The 6,125-nt window shown below is 35.3% G+C and overlaps 1 long non-coding RNA gene across 1 annotated transcript in view; it reads right to left on the bottom strand.

Moving 5' to 3' along the window:
• Nucleotides 1-5,230, bottom strand: part of LOC106723730 — a 6,960-nt gene extending 1,730 nt beyond the window's left edge. The window contains exons 1-3 of the long non-coding RNA XR_001359445.1: nt 5,219-5,230; nt 2,582-2,587; nt 2,221-2,226 (exon numbers count right to left, since the gene is read on the bottom strand). This is a non-coding gene — a long non-coding RNA (uncharacterized LOC106723730). The remainder of the gene's footprint in view (nt 1-2,220; nt 2,227-2,581; nt 2,588-5,218) is intronic.
• Nucleotides 5,231-6,125: the final 895 nt, after the last annotated feature.

Here is a 6,125-nt window from a genome sequence, read left to right as displayed (position 1 = left end):
GGCTGGCGGGGGGGGGCAGTAAGGGGTGACCAGGCTGGTGGGTGGGGGCAGTTAGAAGTGACCAGGCAGAAGGGAGGGGGCAGTTGGGGGCAACCTAGCTGGCAGTGGGGGGCAGTTAGGGGCGACCAGGCCGGCAGGCAGGTGAGCGATTAGGAGCCAGCGGTCCAGGATTGTGAGAGGGATGTCCCCCAAGGGGTCCCGGATTGGAGAGGGTGCAGGCTGGGCTGAGGGGACACCACCCCCATGCACTGGGCCTCTAGTATATAAATGAAAGGCTAAAGAACAATGTCAAGGAAATATATTAAGTATATGTATTAGGCAGTTGTCTAATATGGACTGACTAGAAAAATTTTAAATACTAAGAAAATGATTTAAATTACTAGGGAAAGACAGGAATGATATCAAACTTTGGGAAGATTTTGTGTTTTTCTAGATCAGTGTACTCCTTGGGAGACATGTTAGAAACACAAATTCTCAGACTCTATCTCAGACCTGAATCAGACACTCTGGGTTGACGCCCCAAATCTGTATTTCAGAAAGTGATTGTGATGGCCACTTAAGTTAGAGGACAATTGCGCTAGAGAAAATTGAGAGATTAGCTGCTGATACACATCAGTAAATCTTTTAAATAGACATGTGAGACATCCATCATCCAGTACCACTCACTTCCCAATTACCAGGGGCCAGGCACTGCACCACATTGCTGACTCTATGTTTCTTATCCTGTCAGTCTCATCTATTTCAACCAGTGACTCTGGATTCCCAATAAAACTCCACATTTTATTCTTCATGGAAAATCAAGTATTTTTGTCACATAGCCTTTTAATTAAAGACAATCAAAATGACCCAAGATTTTCTGCTTAATAGAAGATAGTCTTTGTTCTGAGAAATTTTATCTCTCTCTCTTTTTTTTTTTATCATTGCTACTTGCCTATCTTCCCTCTGGGATGTGGACTACTCTGGGGCAGAAGCTGTTTTTGTTCATTTTTCTCAATTGTTGGTGTTTCACAATGCTTGCCATATAGTAGGTAACATTTTTCTGTTGAGGTGACAAATTAATGCTCTAATAATGCTTAATGCTTTTTTTGCATAAGTTTCTGATAACACTTATTCATATGCCACCATTTATCTTTTTGTTAAAATAACTCAAATATTTATTTATTTATTAGCTATTTTTCTCCATGGAATACAAGTTCAATAAGGGCATAAATGTTGCTTTTCTACTATACATTCCTAGAGTCTAGAACATAAAAGTTAATAAGTGTTTGCTCATCTGGCATGGCTCAGTGGTTGAGTCTCAACCTATGAACCAGGAGGTCATGGTTTGATTCCTGGTCAGGACACATGGCCGGGTTGCGGGCTTGATCCTCAGTATGGGGCATGCAGGAGGCAGTTGGTCAATGATTCTGTCTCATCACTGATATTTCTATCTCTCTCTTCCTCTCCCTTCCTCTCTGAAATCAATAAAATATATATTTTTCAAAAGTTAATGTGTTCAATATTTGTGAATGGAAACCTTATGAGTAAAATGCATAAATAAAATTTTAATAAATAAATGAATTTTAAATAAAGTGAATCTTATGTTTGTTGTTAAAACAAAGTCCTTAGACTGTATTACTTGAAAGGTTATTTGTAGTACTGTATATATCATTCATTTGAAAAAATACTTCAATTTTTTGGTACTGACTTTAAAAAATAGATTATGACACTCAGCAGAACTTTCTTTTTTTTTTAAATATATTTTATCGATTTTTTTTTTTTTACAGAGAGAAAGGGAGAGGGATAGAGAGTTAGAAACATTGATGAGAGAGAAACATCAATCAGCTGCCTCCTGCATGCCTTCCACTGGGGATGTGCCCGCAACCAAGGTACATGCCCTTGACCGGAATCAAACCTGGGACCCTTCAGTCCCCAGGCCGATGCTCTATCCACTGAGCCAAACCGGTCAGGGCAAGAACTTTCTAATTTATGGGAGTTAAGTTCAATTTTTTTGTAGTTACTTTTTATTTTCTGTTTTTAACTCTCATTCCTTAAGTTCATAGTAAAATTTCATTGGTTCTCATATAATTTACATATTTTTTTAATATTTCTAGAAAATGACAAATATTCTCCACATTTATATATATATATATTTGCTAAACAATTTTATTATTATTTATGAAAGAAGTACAATTATTTATAGTACCTCTTTCCAATTCCTTCCTGAGCATTCTCACCAACAAATTACTATTCTCAGAGCTTAAATTATCTAATTATCCATATCTGAAACAAATTATTAAAATAGCCTAATTTTTATTGTCAAAGGGTGAAACCTTTGAGGATCATGGCTTAAGCAGACAGAGTTCCTGCCACCTCACCAGGTATCAAGAAGTACAAAGACTGCTCACATAAAAGTGACCAAAGGACCCGAATCTTTCACATTTACACCTGACATCTCTGTGGCTATTTATGCCTATATTTTCTTTAAGGTTTCCTATCTTCAGGTTTCTGTCAGTAAAACAGGCATTAAAGAATAGGAAGCACAAAAAATCGAAAGGCATATGCCAGCAAAGTCAGTTTATCTAAAAAAGCAATAGCTTACAGTGACCTCAACTTATTAAATTCTGCTTACCTCCCATTGGCCAAGACTGGGTCACATAATTACTCCTAGCCTTTAACAAGTCTGGGAGGTGTGTCATGCTGACAACACATATCGTCCTTTGGAACTAAACCAGGTTTCTCTTAGAAAGGAAGAAAGGAGGTGACCGTTACCTTTAGATGTCTGCCCTTTAATGTAACTAAGGAATAGTACAGGTGATTAAATCTTTGATAAAATTCTCGTATTCTCTCCTTACCCTTCTCTCCTTTAAAAATATCCTCCACCTAGACCACATAACCACATCTTTGCTTTATTGATATTAATAAACTTTGCACTAGATAGTTTATTATGTCAATTTCATAAATAGAATGATGAGATCTACCCAAAACCAGTTAAAAATAAAAATGAGAGTAATAAGAAATCTCAAGATCAGCCAATATTATTTTGTTAGCCTTTCATAGTAGTATTTATGACTTCATGTGCTGTAAAAGAAATTGCAAATTTTTATTTTATAGAGCCTTGTTTTTTCTCCATTATAGAGTTTTCAGGCAGTTTTAGGCTCATCAGGCAGACTTTCTAGGCACCAACATGTGCATGGAGTTAGATTATTACTGTTTTTCTGTATCTTCACAAGCACATGCTGATGTCAGTTCCACAATTCAGTGTGGGGCAGTATAAAACGTGGCAACTGTTTCATATTTCTAAGATAGTTTACTTTTTGACATTCAGGAAAGTCCAACAAAATGTTTATCTAACGACTGGCACATGAAGGACTTGAGAAGAGAATAAAGTGATTCTTTCCTCTTCCCCAGCTGGCATTAAGGTCCAGTTCAATTAGTGAATTTTCCTCACAGCAAAAATTTTCAGTGTTAATTTTATATCTATTTCTCAGTATAAATGCATTCTCTTTTTTGTGTTAACTTAATACTTTTATGTAGAAAAATTCACCAAAATTAAATGTTGTGCTTGCAATTATTTTTGTCTTAGCAAGGGTAGCAAAATATTTTAATCACTTAATGAAAATGTGCCATTCCAATATGAAAAATTAAGCAAAATTAATTTGACATAGGAGTTTAGAATATTAATTTTTGTTCCATAATGATTGTCCACTTTACTTCCTTTATTTCACAATTACTATTCAATTTAAAATATTTCATGCAGAAATGCAAACCATGCACCTAAAAAGAGAAGGTTGATGCATTTAAATGAGGTGCACTTGATATGGTAACACCCAAATAGCCTCCAGGCCATATACGTTTATCTGGCTCGTATGATAATCAAGTCATAAATTATGTATATCTAAGCCCTTTTCACCTTAGGCAGTTTTAGGATGTCCAAAATATCATCACACTTAGCACTTTCAAATCAATTGTTTAAGCCATCTTAATGGCCAATTAGGACCTCTGCTGAGGTCATCTAATCCATTATGCATAGTTGACTGTTAACAATGAAAAACTTAAAGAATTTTATTCCAGATTTATAAACACACTTTGTCTTTCTAACTTTAACCTCTTACTCGTTGCTGATGTCTGTGTGTATTTTTGCAAAAAAAAAAAAGAAAAGAAAGAAACAAGTCATTCTCTCAATGAAGAGAGAAACAAATATTTGGTCCCATAATCTTTCTACTAATAGAACAGTAGACTAGAAAAAGAGAAGTCATTTATTTTTTATTTTTTTAAATCTTTATTGTTTAAAGTATTACAGATGTTCCTTCCCTCCCCCCCATTGACTCCCTGCCCCCTACTCCAGTGCCCCCTCCACTCTGCCCTCAGGCCTTCACTGCACTATTGTCTGTGGGTTATACTAGAGAAGACAGATTTTAAGATATACAGCAAATGAGGCTTTGATCAACAGTGCTGATGAGATAATAGGCAACACTGGTCAAACATGTTAATGGTATCATGACATCACCAGAGCAGAGTATCACAAAAACATCAGGACACTTCCACATGAAATGTATCAATCCACTGCTAGGGCATAAATGTGGTCGGTAAACAATAAAGTGGGTAAACCATAAGGAAACATCCCTTTTTTCTTGTCTATGAATTTTTATAATAAAGATTACTATATTATTTATTAATTGGTCTTAGCTATTTTAAAATCACTAGTCACTGCCCTAACCGGTTTGGCTCAGTGGATAGAGCGTCGGCCTGCAGACTCAAGGGTCCCAGGTTCTATTCCGGTCAAGGGCATGTACCTTGGTTGCCGGCATATACCCAGTAGGGGGTGTGCAGGAGGCAGCTGATCAATGTTTCTCTCTCATCGATGTTTCTAACTCTCTATAAAAAACTCTCCCTTCCTCTCTGTAAAAAATCAATAAAATATTCTTTTAAAAAATTACTAGTCAATAAAATATTTTGAGAGTTATTTATTTTCTTCATTTTCAGCATGCCTCCAAAGAGCCTTCAAAAAATGGAAACAAACATGGACTTATATAGAGCTATTTTCAGTGAAAAATAAAGTAATTTTAGAAGTGAGTAAAGTCTCAGAGGAAATAAGGAAGGAAATTGAAATAACCTATTGACCAAATCAATGACATTTGAAACATTAATAAAGCTTATATCTGAACCCCCTCTGTGAATGAAAACTTACTATCTTATTAGGGAGTCTGTTTCATTATTTCATAAACTAAAACATTACAAAATTCTTTCTTTGGTCATTAACTCTTTCAGCATTTGCTAATTGTGCATTTACCAAATAGTGTGTACTGAAATCTGCTATCTAACTTAATTACCAGTTCTTAGTCCTGTTCTTTGAAGTCCATTGTATTAGGACAAAATTATTTCTTTATGCTTTCCTTGGAAGACTTTATATTTTGGAAATTAGTCATCATGTTTTCTTCTTCAAAAATATTCTTTCTTCCAAGTTTACAAATGAATGCTTTAGGTTGTTTTTCTGTAACCCATTAACCTCATGTTTCCATATCAAGCCCAGTGTTTCAGATATTTATACTTAACATTCCAAGAAGAGGTCTACACTTTTCACTGTTCTGTATATTCAATTTATACCAATGCAACATATGTGTTTTTTTAGCAGTCTCTTGACACTGCTGGTGATTATTGAGTTATTTCCAAGTCAGATCTTGTAACCATGAACTACTGGCTGCCGGATCCACTACTTTGCATTGTTATTCTCTTTTTTGAAACCTAAGGCATGACTTGAGTTTCATCCTTATCAAACTTTATATTCTTGGTATTCATCCAGCATTCCAGTCTTTCGAGACAACCTGAATCTCAATCTTGTCATCAACTGTTATATTGCTTATTTTCCCAATTTTGAATCATCTCAAATTTGACAAGTGACAGGTTCAGCCTTGTTTATAATCCGCACCCTATCTTTTCCTTATGGCTGGGGCCAATTGATCAATGTCAGTAAACACAGACTATTGCCTAATTTCAAGAGCTATTTTTCCAAATGGGAAGTATATAAAGAGTTTAAGCCTTACTCTCGACAAAAATCTTCCACGGTATCATATGGATATGATATAGACATACAGATGGAATTTTGATTTTTATTATGTACATTTTAATATGATTTAATATCTACA

Source organism: Myotis brandtii, unplaced genomic scaffold, assembly GCF_000412655.1.
Source record: "Myotis brandtii unplaced genomic scaffold, ASM41265v1 scaffold116, whole genome shotgun sequence".
NCBI classification, from domain to species: domain Eukaryota; kingdom Metazoa; phylum Chordata; class Mammalia; order Chiroptera; family Vespertilionidae; genus Myotis; species Myotis brandtii.
Note: the sequence above shows the minus strand (reverse complement) of the source record. Positions and strands in the feature narration are given on the sequence as shown.